The following is an 11,403-nucleotide window of genomic DNA, read 5'->3' as shown; positions in this document are numbered from 1 at the left end:
CTAATCAGGAAAGATGGAAGTTCATTCTGTGATTTTCTACATGTATCTCCTATCAGAGATTCTTCAGGCAAGGTTCACTTACATCTTTCTCAGGTCTTCCCTGAAAAAAGCTGCTTTTCAGATGAATTAAACCATTAGTGCTGAATGGTCATGTTTTTAGAGGGTTGTGTATTCTGTATCCATGTTTCTATCGAGCTTTGAAGCAGAATGGATAGGCAGTTGAATACCTTGGCAGGGATCATCCTATAGGTTCAGGATGATAAATTTCCTACTGTGTGACTTTTACTTGCAGGCTATTACACTCGAGACACATATTATTGTAAAGAAAAACATAATTTCTATTTTAGTAGGCTCAAAACCATACTAGCAAGCAGGGCTATCTAAACCTGAATTATGTTCTTGACTGCTGATGGTCATTTGTTAATAATAGAAAAAACATATGGGAAAGAATTCAAATCATCAAGAATATCTTCAATTATTAACTTAACTAATCTTCAGATTTCGAAGGCTCCTTTTTCTTCCCCATAAATAAGGCCAGTATCCTATTCATCATATGTACAGTTAGCATAGGGCAATAACTATACAGCCTGTGCAGACTATAGAGGTAATAATGCTAAATGATGTATGTGTATTTCTTCCTTGTCCTCTGAAGCTGCAAGTTCGGATTGGGTGGGTTGTGTTTGACTGTTTGTAGCGGTCATTTCTGATTGCCTTTTCACTAACTCTTGAATAACTGCGCCTCAAGTATTTGTTCTGCACATGTGCATTAGTTAAGTTAGCCTTGCAAAAAGGTTTCTGATTTTGGGTGCTCCTGGCCTCTCTACATGTCTTGCTGTTTATATAGTAGTTGGCTGCCTAGGCAAGGGCTTTCTCTAAAGCTGAATGAATGTTACGCCTCATCCAAATTTTGAGTACATATGTCACAGGTGCTCTAGAGTTACTTTTGAGTTCCGATCATTGCAAAATATTTTGTCAACATTAGGCCCTCATCCAAATATGAGTAATTATTTTTCTTGGTAGGGTATGTTTGTGCCTTACTCATCTTGTTTTATCACATTTTAGACAATAGCAGGAAATTGTTAGTCAATTTATTCTTGTCTTAAGACTGAATGCTAGTTTTTTTACTAGAAAATGTATTCTCATATTCTGTTACATGTCACAGATAATGATGGGTTTGTGATCCTAAGTTTGAGTGTTAAAGAATCTAACTTGGTGACTGGGAAGCTTCACGGGCAGACTCCAATACTACTACAGAGCAGGCCTTTGGTCCTGCTCATTTATCCCGGCTGTTGTTGGACTCGGGACCAATGAGCGCTTTAGTCCCGGGTCCAACAGCTAGCTAGCCAGCTAAGGATGTAGAGTTTTTTAGTCCCGGTTGGAGCCACCAACCAGGACCAAAGGTCACTTATTTGTCCCGGTTGGTGGTTCCAACTGGGACAAAAGGTCCCTCGATTGAATGGTCCCGATTGAAAGCATCACCCGGGATAAAATGAGCATATTAGTCCCGAACGAAGCTAAGAACCGGGACTAAAGACTCTCCCGTGCACACCTCTCATCCTTTCTATACATCTCTCTCCTCGCCATCGTCTCTCCCGTCCTCTCATTTCTCCTATCCTCTTCCCTCTCCTCTCCCTCTTCCTCTCGCTCTTTTCTTCCTCTAACACCTAGTGCCTTTGTGTTGTGCTGGCCAGGACCGGCGGCGGGGCATGGCCACGGCGAGCCACATCTCGGGCATGCGGGGTGTTGACGGTCCTTAAGTGTCGTTTTCGACAGTCAACTCTTGCAGCTTTTTACCAGAAATAATCACCAAACTTAGATATAGGGCTTATAGCTAATCATTTCCACAAGTTTTGGTGAATCGTCATCTACAGGCACCCACATCTGCAAAAAAGGAAAAACACAAGTGAACACGAGGAAGAATGCACAAAAGATCAACACTGAGACATGTCACTTACAAAGAGGGCCCACAAGTCAGAGCGAACGGGGGAACCAAGGCAAATGCACCACGGGATCTTGACAAGGGCCCACATGACAGACTCCCCGAGGAAGATAGGGACAAGCTGCTGCCTGGTGGGGTCAGCCGAACCCAGGGTTCGGCCGAACCTAGCCAGCATCCCGTCCAGATGCACTTCGCCGTGGCGTGCCCCTACTCCTCCTGATCACCTTCCATATATGCTTTTGGCGGGAACCGACCCTGAAGACTATAAAAGGGGCCCCCCCTCCATCTCTCACACACACACCATTTCATATGTGAAGGAGAAGAGTAGAGAGGCTCTACCTTTTGTATTGTTAGCCTAGGGAGTGTGTGAGGAAGGAATGCGGAGAAGAGCCGGACTTGTCGGCATCTCTTCGGCTTTGTACCTCTACGGATACGGCACGGTTGGAGTACATATCCGGATTCTTCTATTCGGTGAGTTCTAGTAAAGTTATTCTTTTGTTGTCATTCGTTCGCAGGTTCATCGTTCGTTCTCGTAGTGGATACTCTAGAAGAGGGCCCTGATAAAGACGGGATAACCCTCCGCAACTCTAGAGTAGTAGTCGAAGGCATAGGCGTGGTGTCTGGGCCTTAGATTACCTCTAATTGCCTCGAGCTCAGCTGGTATTGTGGGGTAGATGGCAGGTGGTGACAGCCCTGTCCGTCCGCTACGGAGACAGTCTGCGTGGTTAGTGAACTCCCCCTGCCTGGGTTCGGCTTAGAGGTAGTAGCCGGAGGTCCTTGGCAAACCAGGGTCAGACCGGTGCCAGAAGAGAACGAGTGAAAACATTAGTGTATCCTCCCTTCAACCCAATCCTTAGATCAGAACCACACTACCCTAAGGTCTCTCTATCTCTTATCTTCTTCAGGGTAATCTAGTTAGAAGACAGTTACATACCCGTTCCTCATTGAAAATACGATACCCTGAATACTCCCGGGTGAAGTGCTACAATGGTATTTCCGTGCGCTTGTGGACTTCTTTGTAAGAGTTAAGAAATACCAACAAGCATTTCTAGCGCCGTTGCCGGGGAATGGTTGTTGTAGTTGTCTTCAAACCTAGTTGCCCGTGTATCCTTTCTTTTGTCCTTTCCTTTATTTTTATCCTCATTCCATGGACACCCTTTCTATCCACCAACTCTCTGCTCCCGCGGGCGAGTTCTTAGAGCCACCACAGTCATCCAAGCCAATCACAGCTTCAGGCTTTGAACTCCGCCCTAGCTTCATAGCCATGGTCCGGGAACAGCCCTTCTTAGGATATGAGCTAGAAAATCCCTACCATCACCTACGAGAGTTCGAGCAGATGTGCTCTTGCTTGTCCATTGCTGGCATGGCACAAGAAATAGTTCGGTGGTAATTATTTCCTTTCTCCCTTGCCGAGAAAGCAAAACAATGGTACACCCATAATGTAGGAAAGGTAAACGGAGAATGGGAGGAATTGCGGAATAGGTTCTGTCTCGCATTCTTCCGTATTTCTCACATCGCTTCCCTGCGTAAAGAAATCCTCAACTTTCGTCAGTATGAGAAGGAGACCCTTGGGACAACATGGGCTAGATTCTCGCAACTCACACATGCCGGCCCAGACTTGTCCATTCCTGACCATGTGCTGCTTTAGCACTTCTGGTTGGGGCTGAACAATGACACAGCCCAACAGCTTGACAACATGGACTATGACTTTGGCAACACCGCATTATATCCCCTCCAGAAAAGGCCTCCAGTCCCTCTAGACCCACCAAGCAGTCTCGATAAATCTTCCCTTAAAGAGACCGTGAAAAGGGTAACTGCCATCATGAGTAACGAATGGGTACAGGAAGGGGAAACATCTTCTGAAATAATCCAGTTTAATGCCCCTTCCTTGACCATTCCATGCTCCATAGAAGGGACTGCAGTCATGGTCCTCTACAATCTCATGGTTGGAGTAAACATTATTTCTGCCTCGTTCGTTTCCGATCATTTAGGAGAAAGATGTGTTACTCCAACTGCAAAATCCCTTCGAACTGGGTCACATTCCACACTAAGAGGGATTGGGATTATGCAAGATGTGCCAGTTTGGTACATGAAAACGGAGATTTCTCTAGATTTTCACGTCTTCAAAGTCCAAGACTTCGACATCTTGATAAGGCATCCCGTAGAAAAACTCTTCCTAGATGTTCCTACTCTAGGAAGGATTGACGTGTCTCTTGGGTGAAAATCTTACTCCCTGCCTATCGTCCAAACCAAAAACTCCATGGCCGAGTCTGTTCCCCAAGAAGGACCTGTTGAGGAGGTGTTGGCAGTCATGCTAGACGACGACTCTAAGTCCTCTTTAGAAAAAGATGCTGAACTCTTCATCCAAGAAGAGGATGACTTAGAGGGAAAACTCGAACTGCCCATTCACGAGAAGCCAACACGACCTCCAATAGAGCTAAAAGTCCTTCCCGATGGCCTTCGCTATGCTTTCCTCAATGGCGACACACAAACTCCTGTCATCATTAGTAGTCACCTTTCCGACGAGGAAACGGCAACTTTTAGCCATATTAGAAAAGCATAGACCCGTCTTTGGCTACTCAGTTGAGGACCTGAAAGGGATCAGTCCTACCCTTTGCACTCATCGTATCCCTATCGACTCTACATGCACACCCTCTAGGGAGCCTCAGCGTAGGTTAAACAATATGATGAGGGATGTCGTTAAGAAAGAGGTCCTTAAGCTCTTGCATGCCGGGATCTTTTATCCCGTGTCACATAGCGAGTGGGTGAGCCCGGTACAAGTTGTACCAAAGAAGGGAGGTATGATGATCGTTCAGAACAGCAAGAATGAACTTATACCTCAATGACCTATCACGGGGTGGAGAATGTGCATAGACTATCGGAAGCTTAACTCGGCCACAAAGAAAGACCACTTCCCGCTGCCCTTCATTGATGAAATGTTAGAGCGGTTGGCTAAGCATTCTTTCTTCTGTTTCCTTGATGGGTATTCCGGGTATCACCAAATTTCCATCCACCCTGATGATCAAAGCAAGACCACGTTTACTTGCCCATAAGGAACCTATGCTTATCGCAGGATGTCTTTCGGGCTTTGTAACGCTTCCACATCGTTTAAGCAGTGCATGATGTCTATCTTTTCAGACATGATCGAGGAAATCATGGAAGTCTTCATGGACGATATCTTTGTCTATGGAAAAACATTTGATCATTGTCTAGAAAATTTAGACAGGGTCTTGCAATGATGCCAAGAAAAGGACCTGGTGCTAAATTGGGAAAAATGCCATTTTATGGTCCGAGAAGGCATCGTCCTTGGACACCTTGTGTCCTAAAGGGGGATTGAGGTGGACAAAGTCAAAATCGACGTTATAGAACGTCTCCCACCTCCAGTAAACGTCAAAGGGATCCGTAGCTTCTTGGGTCATGCGGGGTTCTATCACCGTTTGATTAAAGACTTCTCTCAGATCGCTAGACCCCTTACAAACCTTTTAGGTAAAGATGCATCCTTCGAGTTCACGGATGAGTGCCTACGTGCTTTTGAAATCCTAAAAAAGGCACTCATCTCGGCTCCAATCATTCAACCCCCAGATTGGAGCCTCCTATTCGAAATAATGTGTGATGCTAGTGACTATGCTGTTGGTGCGGTCTTAGGCCAAACCAAAGATAAGAAGCATCATACAATTGCTTAAGCTAGCAAAACTCTGACAGGAGCACAATTAAATTATGCCACCACTGAAAAAGAGCTCCTTGTAGTTATTTTTGCTATTGACAAGTTTAGATCTTACTTGGTTGGAGCAAATGTTATTGTTTATACTGACCATGTAGCATTGAAATATTTGCTCACCAAGAAAGATTCTAAACCCCGTTTGATTCGGTGGATTCTCTTACTCCAAGAATTTGACCTTGAAATAAAAGATAAAAAGGGAGTAGAGAATACCATTGCAGATCATTTGTCGTGTATGCAAGTCACTAACTTGCAAGAACGACCAATCAATGACTTTTTACGCAACGACATGCTGCTCAAGGTGATGGACTCGAACCCATGGTACGCAAACATTGTGAATTTCATGGTTGCAGGATATGTGCCACCTAGGGCGAACAAAAAGAAGCTGATCTTTGAGAGCAGACATCACCTTTGGGATCCACCATACCTGTACAGAGTATGTACGAATGGATTATTGAGGAGATGTGTCCCAGCAGCGGAAGGGGTATAGATAATAGAAAAATGTCACACTACAGCATATGGGGGCCACTTTGGAGCTTTTAGAACGCAAGCAAAAATTTGGCAAAGTGGTTTCTTCTGGCCAACAATGTATGATGACACCAGAGAATTCGTTCGAAGGTGTCGAAGATGCTAGATGCAAGGAGGCATCACTGCTCGCAATGCAATGCCCTCACATACAATCTTCAAGTCGAGTTATTTGATGTCTGTGGAATTGATTTCATGGGACCATTCCAAAAGTCCTATGATTGCGGGTACATTCTGGTCGCTGTGGACTTCGTCTCCAAATGGGTAGAAGCACTACCCTGCTGAGCTGCTGACACCAAGCACGCGAGGAAGATGTTCCAAGAGATCATCTTCCCTCGTTTCGGAACTCCAAGGATGGTTATAATTGACGAGGGTCTCATTTCATTGATAAGACCTTCCGCCACTTCCTAATGGAGCTTGGTGCAAGACACAATATAGCTACACCATACCACCCGCAGACCAATGGACAGGTAGAAACGTCTAACAAGAAAATTAAGAGTATTCTGCAGAAGACAGTAAACCAGATGGGGAAAGGATGGAAGAACATGCTACCTGATGCACTTTGGGCATACAGAACAACATATAAGCCCCCCATCAGCATGTCACCATATCAACTGGTCTATGGGAGGACGTGTCATCTCCCAGTTGAGCTTGAGTACAGGGCCCATTGGGCCATTAAGAAATGGAACATGGATTACAAGTTCGCTGGGAGGAATAGACAGATGCAGCTGGCAGAATTAGAGGAGAGTACAGGGCCCATTGGGCCATTGAGAAATGGAACATGGATTACAAGCTCGCTGGGAGGAATAGACAGATGCAGCTGCCAGAATTAGACGAATGGAGGGAGAAGGCGTACCATAGTGCCAAGATATACAAAGACCGTACCAAAAGATGGCATGACAAGAGGATCAAGCCCAAGGAATTCAAGCTAGGTGACAAGGTACTAATATTTAATTCCAGGGTAAAACTCTTCGGAGAAGGAAAACTTCACAGCAAATGGAAGGGCCCGTACACCATCACCAATACATCTTCTCACGGGGCGATCACACTCCAGGATGATGACGGTGAGTACTTCAGGGTAAATGGCCACCGGCTTAAACTTTTTTGTGAACCTTTACGACCCGGTGAAGTTTTCGATGAAATTAAGTTAGTTGATTTCGATTCTGCACAACTTCTCCTCAGAGATAGAACCCATGCACCCCTTGATCACCTAGCCCATTACCTTAGGAGCCAACACGATGAAACTGAGGCCCAGACGAGCTCAGAGGGCGGCGACCGAACCTAGGGGTTGGCCGGCCCCACCTCGTGGCCGTTGGGGCTGGGCCTTTGAATTTAAACTCTCTAACATTCCTTTTCTTGTTTCCTTGCGTGGAGACACTGAACTTTGGAAGGTTTGGCACCATTTTGATCCTCTCTTCCCTTTAAATTCATCTCCTCTCCTCCCCTTCTTCTCATTCATCCAAAGTCCAAGCACTCCACCCTTCCTCAGCCTCCTCTCACCTGCAAAACACCATCTCCATGGCCGGAATGTCCGTCATCCCGTTCGTTGGGTCCAAATCCATGTACGGACTCAACGGCGAACCGTCTCCAGCCAATCAAGCTCTAGCAAGCCTAGTAGTAGAAGAAGAGGCAATGCACATTGCCACAACGCCCCTAGCAATCATGCCGGCATCTGGGAGGAAGATGGCGCCGAGGGGTGCCAAGGAGGGGGCGGCCGACCCCCTGGTTCAGCCGAACCAGGGAGGAGGCCCCTCGGCCTCCCCTTCGGCACGGCGCACCGTCAAGAAGTCTACTGCCCAGAGGGGCAGGGGAGGGTGCCCTGGGACTATGCCGAGGCTGGCAACTGGCGAATTTCACCCAAAGGACGTCACTGTTCGCCTCTTCGCCGATCTGATGCCTCCGATGCCCATGGAGGAAGGGATGCAACATGCCTACACAGTGAAGAACAAAAGCAGCGATGTAGTTAGCCACCATTACACCACCTCTCTTACCCCCGTTAGCGACAACACTCCAAAACGCTTTAGGGTCATAGGAGTCCGGACTCTCGGAGGGGGGTATGGTAAGGGTCTCTTTCCCGCGCTCTCCCCCTAGGAGAAAGGATAGGCCGAATCCATTGCGTCCACCCCTAAAAGTGGGAAGAGGCACCTAACTCCTCCTCCCATCACACGTCCTGGGGGGCAGTACGAGAGTGAGGAAGAGAAGGTCCTAAAGGGGCCCAAGGTCATCCAGCTTCTGGGGACTATAGTTGCATTAAAGAAAGAGAACCAGAAGCAGGGCGACCAATTGGCGGAGTTGTCCATGGAGCTGAAATCGGTCAAAGACGACCTTGATACTCTCCGCCTTGGCCTTAGCTCTAGGATCTCCCGCCTGGAGAAGGGTAAGGACATCGCTTAGGTGTGCACCTCCACCAAGCGACAGGGCGCATTTATTTTTCATGTTTAGTTCTTGAGTTTATCTTTGCATCATGTAATAAGCGCCCTTTTAATTTCAATATAATAAAGTTTGAACTCCCCGAATTCCAATTGGGCAGAGTTCCTTTTATTTGTGCCATATTTTGTCTTGAGGAATTTTACAGGCACAGAAACAAGTGTGGGGGGGATAAACCCCACAAAATTGCGACACAAAACCGACACGACCAGCACGTGAAAGAGGAGGGCGAGAGGGCCCCCTTCAGGGGCGGCCGAACCTAGGGGTCGGTCGGCCCTTGGTGGGGCCCACTCGACTCCATCCATCTCCAGATCATTGGTTTGCGTCTCCAAATCCTTAAACCTTCCTGCATTCATTTAAATTCGATAAATTTCTTCACAGAAAAATAAAAACTTCTGATGCTTCCAAAGAATAAAACCTTGCATGCATTTTATTCTTAGCTTTCTTTTTAACCTTGTGAATAAATTCCTATAGGGACCCATGCTTTCTAAGTAATTGATCAATGAGATATGACTTGGTTTGATGGCACCATGCTCTACCTTACAAAAGCACTTGTTTTCTTTTTCAAAAATTAAAATAAATATAGCTTGACTCCTCAAATTATCATAAATTCCTACCAAAGCCAAAGACAAGTTTTCATGCTCAACATTCAAATGTTGTTTACCTTTGTTTTGAGCTTTGTCAAATTCTTCGACCCCTGTTAGAAACTTGTCATGCTCTCTTGATCAAGATCATGTGCACATACTATACTTCCACACTGGGAGAGAGTTGCCACATCCATAACTCCGCAAAATAAGAACTCTATGGCCTTGCTCTCCCAAACAACTTGGGCTATGCAAAAAGAAAATAAAAGATGTCTACCCAAAGAAGGTAGACCACATGCTCATGAAGTATGTCAAAAAAAAGAGAAAAGAAAAGATGCATACCCAAAGAAGGTTTGCCACATGCTTGCAAAGGCGTGTCAAAAAAAATGTTGATAGCCCACAGTTGAAAATAACAAAGGGAGAAAGAGTCAGGGAAGAGAGTTCATCCATGAATCACCAAAAATAGTCCAAACACTTGCACATCTTGATCAGACTGTATGACTCGTTTCTGCTCGGATCTTGTTTTTGACTCAGCAATACAAGCAAGGCAAACATGCCTCTCCACTCCTACCCTGAGCTGCACATAAGCCTGAATAGATGATAGTAGAAGGACGACATCATCTTTGCCTTGGTGAGGATATAAAACAAACGAGTGATTCAAAGAGTAATTTGAGGAGCAAGGCTATCTTTTTGTTTTCAAAATAAAATCTCCAAGTGCTAAGCAGGAAGAGCCAGGAGCCTGAATTCTTAGTCGTTCCTTTGTTCAATCACCCAAGACTGAATGGTAGCCAGACAAAATTTCACCCAAGACTGATGGAGAAGAAGCATGGAATAACTTGTATGCAGGTTGAATTCAAGGAGTGGCATCCACCTTGGTCCTTCAAACTTAACTCGAGGACGAGCGAAGGACTAAGTGTGGGGGTGTTGTTGACGGTCCTTAAGTGTTGTTTTCGACCATCAACTCTTGCAGCTTTTTACCGAAAATAACCACCAAACTTAGATATAGGGCTTATAGCTAATCATTTCCACAAGTTTTGGTGAATCGTCATTTGTAGGCACCCACATCTGCAAAAGAGGGAAAACATAAGTGAACACGAGGATGAATGCACAAAAGATCAACACTGAGACGTGTCACTTACAAAGAGGGCCCACAAGTTAGAGCAAACGGGGGAACCAAGGCAAATGCACCACGGGATCTTGACAAGGGCCCACATGACAGACTCCTCGAGGAAGATAGGGACAAGCTGCTGCTAAGTGGGCTCGGCCGAACCTGGCCAGCATCCGTCCAGATGCACTTCGATGTGGCGTGCCCCCTACTCCTCCTGATCACCTTCCATATATGCTTTTGGTGGGAACCGACCCCGAAGACTATAAAAGGGGCCCCCCTCCACCTCTCTCTCTCACACACATACCATTTCATATTTGAAGGAGAAGAGTAGAGAGGCTCCACCTCTTGTATCGTTAACCTAGGGAGTGTGTGAGGAAGGAGTGCGGAGAAGAGTCGGACTTGTCGGCGTCTCTTCGGCTTTGTACCTCTACGGATACGGTACGGTTGGAGTACATATCCGGGTTCTTCTATTCGGTGAGTTCTAGTAAAGTTATTCTATTGTTCTCATTTGTTCGTGGGTTCATTGTCCATTCTCGTAGCGGATACTCTAGAAGAGGGCCCCTGATAAAGATGGGATAACCCTGCGCAACTCTAGAGTAGTAGTCAAAGGCATAGGCGTGGTGTCTGGGCCTTAGATTACCTTTGTTTGCCTCGAGCTCAGCTAGTATTGTGGGGGTAGACGGCAGATGGTGACAGTCCTGTCCGTCTGCTACGGAGATAGTGTATGTGGTTTGTGAACTCCTCCCACCTCGGTTTGGCGTAGAGCTAGTAGCCGGAGGTCCTTGGCAGACCAGGGTCAGACCGGTGCCTGAAGTGAACGAGTGAAAACATTAGTGTATCCTCCCTTGAACCCATCCTTAGATCCGAATCACACTACCCTAAGGTCTCTCTATCTCTTATCTTCTTTAGGGTAATGTAGTTAGAAGACAGTTACATACCCGTTCCTCGTGGAAAATATGATACCCTGAATACTCCCGGGTGAAGTACTACAATGGTATTTCCGTGCGCTTGCGGACTTCTCTGTAAGAGTTAAGAAATACCAACACGGCGGCGGCAACGCGGTGGTGCGGCGAGCAGCAGCTCGGGGCGCGGCGGCTGTTGG

Source organism: Panicum virgatum, chromosome 7K (genome assembly GCF_016808335.1).
Source record: "Panicum virgatum strain AP13 chromosome 7K, P.virgatum_v5, whole genome shotgun sequence".
In the NCBI taxonomy this organism is placed as follows: Eukaryota; Viridiplantae; Streptophyta; class Magnoliopsida; order Poales; family Poaceae; genus Panicum; species Panicum virgatum.
This window is presented reverse-complemented; position numbering follows the sequence as displayed.